The sequence below is a fragment of the Balaenoptera borealis genome (genome assembly GCF_965194805.1).
Source record: "Balaenoptera borealis genome assembly, chromosome: 11".
NCBI lineage: Eukaryota > Metazoa > Chordata > Mammalia > Artiodactyla > Balaenopteridae > Balaenoptera > Balaenoptera borealis.
Window position 1 is genome coordinate 83,113,935 of NC_138868.1, and position 12,958 is coordinate 83,126,892.

General features: G+C 33.9%; 1 long non-coding RNA gene across 1 annotated transcript in view; it reads left to right on the forward strand.

Annotated features, from left to right (window-relative positions):
* Positions 1-253: 253 nt before the first annotated feature.
* The window catches only part of LOC309604982, a 54,470-nt gene continuing 41,765 nt past the window's right edge, over positions 254-12,958 (forward strand). The window contains exon 1 of the long non-coding RNA XR_014231198.1: positions 254-2,179. This is a non-coding gene — a long non-coding RNA (uncharacterized lncRNA). The remainder of the gene's footprint in view (positions 2,180-12,958) is intronic.

Below are 12,958 nucleotides of genomic sequence, written 5' to 3' on the forward strand. Positions count from 1 at the left end.
GAGAAGAGAAAGAAATAAAAGGAATCCAAATCGGAAAAGAAGAAGTAAAGCTGTCACTCTTTGCAGATGACATGATACTATACATAGAGAATCCTAAAGAGGCTACCAGAAAACTCCTAGAGCTAATCAATGAATTTGGTAAAGTAGCAGGATACAAAATTAATGCACAGAAATCGCTTGCATTTCTATACACTAATGACGAAAAATCTGAAAGTGAAATTAAGAAAGCACTCCCGTTTACCATTGCAACAAAAAGAATAAGATATCTAGGAATAAACCTACCTAAGGAGACAAAAGACCTGTATGCAGAAAATTATAAGACACTGATGAAAGAAATTAAAGATGATACAAATAGATGGAGAGATATACCATGTTCCTGGATTGGAAGAATCAACATTGTGAAAATGACTCTACTACCCAAAGCAATCTACAGATTCAATGCAATCCCTATCAAACTACCACTGGCATTTTTCACAGAACTAGAACAAAAAATTTCACAATTTGTATGGAAACACAAAAGACCCCGAATAGCCAAAGCAATCTTGAGAACGAAAAATGGAGCTGGGGGAATCAGGCTCCCTGACTTCAGACTATACTACAAAGCTTCAGTAATCAAGACAGTTTGGTACTGGCACAAAAACAGAAATATAGATCAATGGAACAGGATAGAAAGCCCAGAGATAAACCCACACACATATGGTCACCTTATCTTTGATAAAGGAGGCAAGCATATACAGTGGAGAAAAGACAGCCTCTTCAATAAGTGGTGCTGGGAAAATTGGACAGGTACATGTAAAAGTATGAAATTAGAACACTCCCTGACACCATGCACAAAAATAAACTCCAAATGGATTAAAGACCTAAGTGTAAGGCCAGACACTATCAAACTCTTAGAGGAAAACATAGGCAGAACACTCTATGACATACATCACAGCAAAATTCTTTTTGACCCAGCTCCCAGAGAAATGGAAATAAGAACACAAATAAACAAATGAGACCTAATGAAACTTAAAAGCTTTTTCACAGCAAAGGAAACCATAAACAAGACCAAAAGACAACCCTCAGAATGGGAGAAAATATTTGCAAATGAAGCAACTGACAAAGGATTAATCTCCAAGATTTACAAGCAGCTCATGCAGCTCAATAACAAAAAAACGAACAACCCAATCCAAAAATGGGCAGAAGACCTAAATAGACATTTCTCCAAAGAAGATATACAGATGGCCTACAGACACATGAAAGAATGCTCAACATCATTAATCATTAGAGAAATGCAAATCAAAACTACAATGAGATATCATCTCACACCGGTCAGAATGGCCATCATCAAAAAATCTAGAAACAATAAATGCTGGAGAGGGTGTGGAGGAAAGGGAACCCTCTTGCACTGTTGGTGGGAATGTAAATTGATATAGCCACTATGGAGAACAGTATGGAGGTTCCTTAAAAAACTACAAATAGAACTACCATACGACCCAGCAATTCCACTACTGGGCATACACCCTGAGAAAACCATAGGTCAAAAAGTGTCATGTACCACAATGTTCATTGCAGCTCTATTTACAATAGCCAGGACCTGGAAGCAACCTAAATGTCCATTGACAGACGAATGGATAAAGAAGATGTGGCACATATATACAATGGAATATTACTCAGCCATAAAAAGAAATGAAATGGAAGTATTTGTAATGAGGTGGATGGAGTTAGAGTCTGTCATACAGAGTGAAGTAAGTCAGAAAGAGAAAAACAAATACAGTATGCTAACACATATATACGGAATCTAAGGAAAAAAAAAAAAAAAAAAAGGCCATGAAGAACCTAGTGGCAAGACGGGAATAAAGACACAGACCTACTAGAGAATGGACTTGAGGATATGGGGAGGGGGTGGGGTGAGATGTGACAGGGTAAGAGAGTGTCATGGACATATATACACTACCAAATGTAAAATAGATAGCTAGTGGGAAGCAGCCGCATAGCACAGGGAGATCAGCTCGGTGCTTTGTGACCACCTAGAGGGGTGGGATGGGGAGGGTGGGAGGGAGGGAGATGCAAGAGGGAAGAGAAATGGGAACATATTGTATATGTATAACTGATTCACTTTGTTATAAAGCAGAAGCTAACACACTATTGTAAGGCAATTATACTTCAATAAAGATGTTTAAAAAAAAAAAAAGTATTTGTTTTGAAGATACCTTATGACAAGAAAAATAAGAAAGAAAGAAGGGTGAAAAAGTATACTAAGTATACTAAGAAGAGTCATAACTATGTTCCTTTGTTCTAAGCAGGAGGTCCCAGAGGGGTACAGGGCCAGCACAGATTCAGAAGGCTTTTAGGTACCTAATTCTCAGGGAAGGTGTACCACTTAATAGTATACTTCTTGGTGAGCCTGATGATTTATTTCATTTGTACAACAACCATTTATTTTATACTTACTATATGCCAAGCATTATTCTATATAATAGTGATGCAGTCCTAATCTCAGAATTTCTGGCATCAAGTAATACTGATGAGAGTTCTCATCAAATGTTTGGTATCTCTAAAAAAACATAAATGTGTTCTTTATCCTTGGTATTCAGATAGTGTACTACAGTACATTTAAATGACATGTGTATGTGTGTGTGTGTGTGTGTGTCTATGTGTGTATGTGTGTTTAGTCTTCCCACTGGCTCTTCAGTGAACACTTTCAATATCTGGGAATTTCTCTTTTATGAATTAATTGATTATTTTCTCTTCTCCATTTTTTTTGTTTTTTTATTACTGGAATTTCTATTACCTGTATGATACCCCTCCTGTATTGACCCTCCATATCAGATCTCAGAAAACTTTTTCTGTTAAGGGCTAGAGAGTAAAAAACGTAAGCTTTGGGAAAGGGTCACAAAGTTTCTGCCCTTTCTCCTCCATCTCCTCCTCCTCATCATCACCATCATCCTTCTCCACCTCCTCTTCCTTCCTTTTCTCATTTTTCTTCTTTCTTCTTTTTTCCAACCCTTTAAAAATATTTTTTAAATTATTATTTCAAAGAATATACAAAAATAGAGCAGGTGCTATGATTTGCTGACTTTTGATGTATTATTTTTCCTTATATTTTTGCAATACTTTATTTTGCTGATATATTTTAATTACTGTTCTTTCAGCAGATTTTATATCTACTTAGGACAAATGTGGGAAGTCATTTAATTTCTTTGTCTCAGTTGTCTCATCTGAAACCAGGTATAATAATATTTGTTGAAGGTGTCAACTGAAAAAAATGCACAACCTAAAATTGACAGTTATGTTTTATTCCAAGCTCGGGAGACAGCACCTCAAATAACACTGAAAGAATGCTCTGAGGAGGAACGGCAGGGAGTCAGCATATATAGGAGTTTTTGCAACAAAGGACAGGTAGTTGGAATATCAAAATATTATTGTTAAAGAAAACCAGATATCTCAAGTTAAGGAATTTTGTGTGTTTCTATATGGGAAGATGCAAGAATCTGAGTTCACTGAAATCATTTCTTTGATATGAACCTCAGCTATTCTGTTTTCTCATCCTGAGTTTCCTCAGGTTGCACCATAGGGGGTGGTTGCAGTCTGGTGACTGCTAGATGGTGGGCATTCTTTGTTTCCTTCCTGAGTTCCCTCAGGGCTTGCCATTGGAGCATGTGGTGGCTTGATGGCTGCAACATCCTTTGTTTACCAATATGGCAGGCAGCATTCTTAGTTCACAAAGGGCTAAATAAGATGGTATATGTAATCCTTTTAGCACAGTGTGTGGCACAAAAAATAGACACTCAGTGAATGTTATCAATTACTTTCATGGATGTAATGTATCCTCTAAAACTCTCCATGGACAATAATTTTTAAAGTTCTTTCTCTTCCTTAAATTGTGTCTTCTACTATAAATAATTGTGGTGCTTTAAAACAATTAAAGTATAATTGATTTACAATATTATATTAGTTTCTAGTATATAACATAGTTATTCAATATTTTATAGATTATACTCCATTTAAAGTTATTAAAAAACAATTGCTATATTTTCCTGTGCTATACAATATATCTTTGCTTTTTATCTATTTTGTACATAGTAGTTAGTATTTCTTAAATCCATACCATTATCTTGCCCCTCTCCTTTTCTCTCTCTGCACTGGTAGCCAGGAGTTTGTTTCCTATATCTTTAAATCTGTTTCTGTTTTGTTATATACATTTGTTTGTTTTATCTTTTAGTTTCCATATATGTGTTAACATATGATCCAGCATTTACACACTTGGGTATATATCCAAAGAAAAGGAAACACTAATTCAAAAGATACATGACCCACAATGTTGGTAGCAGCATTATTTACAATAGCCAAGATATGGAAGCAACCTAAGTGTCCTTCAACAGATAAATGGATAAAGAAGATGGATAGATAGATAAAATGGAACATTACTCAGCCATAAAAAAAGAATGAAATTCTGCCATTTGCAAAAATGTGTATGAACCTAGAGAGTATTATACTTAGTGAAATAATTCAAACAGAGAAAGACAAATACCCTATGTTATCACTTAGATGTGCAAACATTGTGTGTTTTAATATTAGAATTTCTTATTGTGCTGCTAAATTACCTCAAACATCTGGTAAGCTTGGCACTCCAAGCTTATTTATTTTTATAGTTTGTCAGTATTTATTTTTGTATGAGATCACTCACTGAGCTAACCTGTATTTTTCTTTCCCTTGTAGGCTCCTCTTGTGAAGGAGGTAGCTAACTACCAGTTCTGTGCATCTAACCCAGGCATGCAGTGGGTGGATTTATTTTGTACATGTTAATACAGAGTATGCCAAATTTTTGTACGGGCCAAATCCGGGAAAATAGTCTCCACATTAGGGGCCCAAGATCATCCTACGGAGACTGTTAAATTTCTTGGACAATATCCACTTGGTTTCATCCCAAAGGCAATTACATTGCATCATGGAGATATGAGTGGAAAAGAGGGAGGTTTACTCATGCTGTTCTTCAACAGTCTTTCAAACAAATCTTCCCAACTCTTGAGTCTCTACTCAGAGCCCAGACCCTGATATTCTACTGTTTTCCTCTTTATTTATTTATTTATTTATTTATTTAACACCTTTATTGGAGTATAATTGCTTTACAATGGTGTGTTAGTTTCTGCTTTATAACAAAGTGAATCAGCTATACATATACATATACCTGCATCTCTTCCCTCTTGCATCTCCCTCCCACCCTTGCTATCCCACTCCTCTAGTTGGTCAAAAACACTAAGCTGATCTCGCTGTGCTATGCACTGCTTCCCACTAGCTATCTATTTTGCATTTGGTAGTATATTTAAGTGCATGCCACTCTCTCACTTAGCCCCGGCTAACACTTACCCCTCCCTGTGTCCTCAAATCCATTCTCTACGTCTATGTCTTTATTCATGTCCTGCCCCTATGTTCTTCAGAACCTTTTTTTTTTCTTTTTTTTTTTTGGATTCCATATATATAGGTTAGCATACAGTATTTGTTTTTCTCTTTCTGACTTACTTCACTCTGTAGTGAAGTCTCTAGGTCCATCCACCTCACTACAAAAAACTCAATTTTGTTTCTTTTTATGGCTGACTAATATTCTATTGTATATATGTGCCACATCTTCTTTATCCATTCATCTGTTGATGGACACTTAGGTTGCTTCCAAGTCCTGGCTATTGTAAATAGAGCTGCAGTGAACGTTTTGGTACATGACAATTTTGAATTATGGTTTTCTCAGGGTGTATGCCCAGTAGTGGGATTGCTGGGTCATATGGTAGTTCTATTTTTAGTGTTTTAAGCAAACTCCATACTGTTCTCCATAGTGGCTGTATCAATTTACATTCCCACAAACAGTGCAAGAGTGTTCCCTTTTCTCCACACTCTTTCCAGCATTTATTGTTTGTAGATTTTTTGATAATGGCCATTCTGGTCAGTGTGAGGTGATACCTCATTGTAGTTTTGAATTACATTTCTCTAATGATTAATGATGCTGAGCATGCTTTCATGTGTTTGTTGGCAATCTGTATATCTTCTTTGGAGCAATGTCTATTTAGGTTTTCTGTCCATTTTTGGATTGGGTTGTTTGCTTTTTTGATATTGAGCTGCTTGTAAATTTTGGAGATTAATCCTTTGTCAGCTGCTTCACTTGCAAATATTTTCTCCTATTCTGAGGGTTCTCTTTTCGTCTTGTTTAGGGTTTCCTTTGCTGGGCAAAAGCTTTTAAGTTTCATTAGGTCCCATTTGTTTATTTTAGTTTTTGTTTCCATTTCTCTAGGAGGTGGGTCACAAAGGATCTTTCTGTGATTTATGTCATAGAGTGTTCTGCCTATGTTTTCCTCTAAGAGTTTTGTAGTGTCTGGCCTTACACTTAGGTCTTTAATCCATTTTGACTTTATTTTTGTGTATGGTGTTAGGGAGTGTTTTAATTTCATTCTTTTACATGTAGCTGTCCAACTTTCCCAGCAACACTTATTGAAGAGGATGTCTTTTCTCCATTGTATATTGTTGACTCTTTTATCAAAACTAAGGTGAATATATGTGTGTGGGTTTATCTCTGTGCTTTCTATCTTGTTCCATTGATCAATATTTCTGTTTTTATGCCAGTACCATACTGTCTTTAATACCATAGCTTTGTAGTATGGTCTGAAGTCAGGGAGCCTGATTCCCTCAGTTCCGTTTTTCTATCTCAAGATTACTTTGGCTATTTGGACTCTTTTGTGTTTCCATACAAATTGTGAAATTTTTTGTCTAGTTCTGTGAAAAAATGTCAGTGGTAGTTTGATAGGGATTGCATTGAATCTGTAGATTGCTTTGGGTAGCAGAGTCATTTTCACAATGTTGATTCTTCCAATCCAAGAACATGGTATATCTCTCCATCTATTTGTATCATCTTTAATTTCTTTCATTAGTGTCCTATAATTTTCTGCATACAGGTCTTTTGTCTCCTTAGGTAGGTTTATTCCTAGATATTTTATTCTTTTTGTTGCAATGGTAAACGGGAGTGTTTTCTTAATTTCACTTTCAGATTTTTCATCATTAGTGTATAGGAATGCAAGAGATTTCTGTGCATTAATTTTGTATCCTGCTACTTTACCAAATTCATTGATTAGTTCTAGTAGTTTTCTGGTAGCATCTTTAGGATTCTTTATGTATAGTATCATGTCATCTGCAAACTGTGACAGTTTTACTTCTTCTTTTCTGATTTGGATTCCTTTTATTTCTTTTTCTTCTCTGATTGCTGTGGCTGAAACTTCCAAAACTATGTTGAATAATAGTGGTGATAGTGGGCAACCATGTCTTGGTCCTGATCTTAGTGGAAATGGTTTCAGTTTTTCACCATTGAGGATGATGTTGTCTGTGGGTTTGTCATATATGGCCTTTATTATGTTGAGGGAAGTTCCCTCTATGCCTATTTTCTTGAGGGTTTTTTAATCATAAATGGGTGTTGAATTTTGTTGAAAGCTTTTTCTGCATTTACTGAGATGATCATATGGTTTTTATTCTTCAGTTTTTTAATATGGTGTATCACATTGATAAATTTGCATATATTGAAGAATCCTTGCATTCCTGGGATAAACCCCACTTGATCATGGTGTGTGATCCTTTTAATGTGTTGTAGGATTCTGTTTGCTAGTATTTTGTTGAGGATTTTTTCATCTATGTTCATCAGTGACATTGGCCTGCAGTTTTCTTTCTTTATGACATCTTTGGTTTTGATATCAGTGTGATGGTGGCCTTGCAGAATGAGTTTGGGACTCTTCCTCCCTCAGCTATATTTGGAAGAGTTTGAGAAGGATAGGCATTAGATCTTCTCTAAATGCTTGATAGAATTCCCCTGTGAAGCCATCTGGTCCTGGGCTTTTGTTAATTGGAAGATTTTTAATCACAGTCTCAGTTTCAGGGAAATTTCCTTATCTATTGAGGTGCTCCTATGTTTGGGGCATATATATTTACATTTGTTATATCTTCTTCTTGGATTGATCCCTTCATCATTATGTAATGTCCTTCCTTGTCTCTTACAACAGTCTTTATTTTAGAGTCTCTTTTTTTCTGATATGACTATTACTACTCTAGCTTCAGTTTGATTTCAATTTGCAGGGAATATCTTTTTCCATCCCCTCACTTTCAGTCTGTATGTGTCTCTAAGTTTGAAGTGGGTCTCTTGTAGGCAGCATATATATGGGTCTTGTTTTTGTATCCATTCAGCAAGCCTGTGTCTTTTGGTTGGAGCATTTATTCCATTCACGTTTAAGGTAATTATCAATATATATATTCCTATGACCATTTTCTTAATTGTTGTGGGTTTGTTTTTGTAGGTCCTTTTCTTCTCTTGTGTTTCCCACTCAGAGAAGTTCCTTTAGCATTTGTTGTAGAGTTGGTTTGGTGGTGCTGAATTCTCTTAGCTTTTGCTTGTCTGTAAAGCTTTTGATTTCTCCATCGAATCTGATTGAGATCCTTGCCTGGTAGAGTAATCTTGGTTGTAGGTTCTTCCCTTTCATCACTTTAAGTATATCATGCCACTCCCTTCTGGCTTGTAGAGTTTCTGCTGAGAAATCAGCTATTAACCTTATGGGAGTTCCCTTGTATGTTATTTGTCATTTTTCCCTTGCTGCTTTCAATAATTTTTCTTTGTCTTTAATTTTTGCCAATTTGATTACTATGTGTCTCAGCGTGTTTCTCCTTGGGTTTATCCTGTATGGGACTCTCTGCGCTTCCCGGACTTGGGTGGCTATTTTCTTTCCCATGTTAGGGAAGTTTTCGACTATAATCTCTTCAAATATTTTCTCTGGTCCTTTCTCTCTCTCTTCTCCTTCTGGGACCCCTATTATGCGAATATTGTTGTGTTTAATGTTGTCCCAGAGGCCTCTTAGGGTGTCTTCATTTCTTTTCATTCTTTTTTCTTTAGTCTGTTCCACAGCAGTGAATTCCACCTTTTTGTCTTCCAGGTCACTTATCCGTTCTTCTGCCTCAGTTATTCTGCTGTTGATTCTTCTAGTGTAGTTTTCATTTCAGTTATTGTATTGTTCATCTCTGTTTGTTTGTTCTTTAATTCCTCTAGGTCTTTTTTAAACATTTCTTGCATCTTCTCGATCTTTACCTCCATTGTTTTTCCGAGGTCCTGGATCATCTTCACTATCATTATTCTTAATTCTTTTTCTGGAAGGTTGCCTATCTGCAGTTTATTTAGTTGTTTTTCTGGGGTTTTATCTTGTTCCTTCATCTGTTATATAGCCCTCTGACTTTTCATCTTGCCTATCTTTCAGTGAATGTGGTTTTTGTTCCACAGGCTGCAGGATTGTAGTTATTCTTGCTTCTGCTGTCTGCCCTCTGGTGGATGAGGCTTTCTAAGAGGCTTGATGGGAGGGCCTCCATCATCATCATATTAACCTATAATTTATTTATTTAAATAGATCTAGATTTACCTACTATATTATTTCAGGTAAAGATGAGTACAAAAATGAGAAAAAAATACAGTGATTGGAGAATGCTATTTTAATATAATACCATTTGCTTAAGCCACTCTTTCCAAACTTGATTTCAGTATCTATTCAATACCTATCTTCATTCATACATTTATTAACCAATATCTTTAAACATTTATTTTGTTCCAGCCACCTCCCATATGATGGGTGTACAATGGTGAACAATACAGACTTTCACACAAGTATCTTAAAGTCTAGTTAAATTATAGCAATTAAAACTGTTGTTGAGTGGCTGACTTGCTGTAAATATTATATACATATATAAAACATAATAAAATATCATGTAGTCTTATAAGAAGATTTAAAAATTAGCTTAAAAATTCTTGAGCTGTAAAAAATGAAATACTTCCCCAATTTTTAAAGAGAGAGTATTTCTAGAATCAAAAAAGCAGAAGCATAACACTTTTCTAATTTTTACTTAGGGCTCTATAGATTCAACAATTTCCTATTTAGTTGCACCTTAATTGTATTTCATTTGAAGGGTCTCATCTAGTCATTCAGGTAATTTGTGATAGAGTTTGGTTAAAATTAAAACAGCAAGTAATAATCGAAATGCATGAAAATTCTTGTGAGTATGTACTCCTAATAGCTTCTAAAATTAATTAAAACTAAAACATATTGAAAATTCAAGTATTTTACTTTCAAGTTACCTATCCCATTTTTTTTCTCTTACCTTTTTCCTCTTTTTTCCTTTACATAATAATTAGGTTTTTGCCTTTTATTTTTATTTTTTTAATAAACAGAGGATTCTCAAAATATTTGTAAGAAAATTATAAGTATGATAAAATATGGTTAACTTCAAATGACTGGGTTGGGTCCTATGTGAATTAAGAAAAAAAACAACTACATTTAGCCCAGGATATTCAAATACTTGATTTTTAAATAACCACTCTTTATAACCATCTCTAAGAAAAATATGAATGGGAGATCCATCCTACATTGCACTTACCCTTAAGGAAGGAGATTGGTATTGCTTTTCGTTTCAGGATTTTACTGTGCATATGTAGAGTCCTGAACACAGGTGACTCTGAATTTCCCAAACCTTTGACCACCACATCCTCTATTCCCATTAACGTATCTTGACTATATTCACAATATGCTTTTCCACAGAAAGGGTGAATAAATAGCCCTTGGGTATATTTTGAAGTAGAAATGTAGGGAAGCAAATGTACTAAATTAAATATTGTATGTAAAATTTCTGACATGTATATTGCCTTCAATAACTTTACTTTTTTTCTTAATTTTGTTTTAATCTCAATTGAGGACCCAACCATCATTTATCACATTCATAAATTAGAAAATGTTTTTATATTCCAACTTAATTTTATTTATATTAATATTAAAATGCAATATTTTAATACATTCATTGGAAGTTGTCTAAAATAAAACTATTACCCCAACACACACATGCATGCACAATTTTTGTTTAAGATGGTAAAGGTTTTTACATGCACAAATACACAGATACATTTACATACACACACTGCATATGAGTATATTCATTGTATGATTTTTAAAAATTTTTTATTGGAGTATAATTGATTTACAATGTTGTGTTAGTTTCAGGTGTACAGCAAAGAGAATCAGTTATACATATACATGTGTCCACTTTTTTTTTTAGATTATTTTCCCATATAGGAACTCTACTAAGTAGTCTGAGTAGAGTTCCCTGTACTATACAGCAGGTTCTTATTAGTTATCTATTTTATATATAGTGGTGTGTATATCTCAATCCCAATCTCCCAGTTTATCCCTTCCCCCCTTATCCCCTGGTGACCGTAAGTTTGTTTTCTACATTCATGACTCTACTTCTGTTTTGTAAGTTCATTTGTACCCCTTTTTTTAGATTCCACATATGAATTCTGAGATTAATATTTTGTATCTGATAGCACTTAGGCCAGCAGATATCAAGCCTTTTGAGAAATTTTTCTCTGATATTCTAAAATTTATACATCCAGATCCTGTATATGAAATAGAGCAAGAAGAGAGAGCACACGTAACATGTCCATATTGGTCTTACGCATTTAAGTTGATACTTCTAAGAATCAAGATATCTAACTTCTTATGTGTGTGTTCAAGTCTTTTATCCATATATTTTTTACTTGTTTTAGACTGTGTTTTTATTTTTGTCTTTTTATTGTTGACTTGTAAAAGATCTTTATATATTCTGGATACAAGGTCTTTGTCAGATAGTAGCAAATATTTTGTCACTTTCACTTGCTTTTTCATTTTTTTAATGATTTCTTTTAAAGAATAGAAGTTTTCAACTTGGGGCAAGTTCTGGACAAAAATCCACTTGGTTGTGGGCCTTATTCTTTTTATATATGTCAGTATTCAATTTGCAAACATCTATGTTTATATTTATGAAAGATATATGCAGTTTTATTTTCTTTCAATGTCTGTCAAATTTTTCTCTTCAGGTTTTTGCTGTCCTCATGAAATTAGTTGAGGAATGTTTCCTTCTCTTCTATTTGCTAAAAGTATATGAAATTGGTATTATTTTTTCCTTTAGTGTTTGACAAAATTCACCAGTGAAACTATTTGGAACATGTATTTTAATTGTAGGGACTACATCAATTTAATAAATACATATAAGGCTGTTCAAAATTTTAGCTCTTCTTGTATCACTTTTAGCAAGTTGTATTTGTTAAGACATGTGTCTGTGTAATTTAAGTGGTTGAATTTGTTGCATGTTGGTCATAATATTCTTATATTATTCTATTCATGTTTGAAGCAGTTGTAGTATATCTCTTTTTCATTTCTGATGCTTTATTTTACTCTAAATTCTAAGGTTTACACTTAGATTTTCATTCTTTCTTGTTTTCTAATATAATTATTTAAAGCCATAAATTTTCTTCTAAACATAGATGTGCCTCACAAATTATGAATTTTCATTGTCATTTGATTTTTAATTTTCGTTATGATTTCTTCTTTGACATGAATTACTTAGAAGTGTGTTGTTTAATTTTTAAATATCTTGAACTTTTCTAGATATATTGTTATTAATTTAAATTTTAATTCCAATTCTGTTGCACAACATATTATATAAGATTTCAATCATTTGAAATACATTAAGACTTATTTTATGGCCAAGCATATGGCCTATCTTGGTAAATGTTTTATGTGAAAGTAATGTGTATTCTGTAGTATGGGGTATACTCTTCTGTCAGTAAGATTAAAAGTGTTCATCAGAAGTGTTGATCAGATCTTCTATATCCTTATTGTTTTGTTTTGGTTTTTACTTGTTCTGTCAATTACTGAGAATATGTTCTTAAATCTCCAACAATTATTTTAGATTTTTATATTTTTCACTTTATTTCTGTCCAATTTTCTTCATGTATTTGAAGGTATGTTATTTATAGCATATTCATTTAAGATTGCTATATACTTATATTAAATTGGTCATTTCATTATTGTGTAATATTCTTCCTAACATTTCTTTTTTCCTGATATCTATATAGCCACACCACCTTTCTTATATGGTGTAC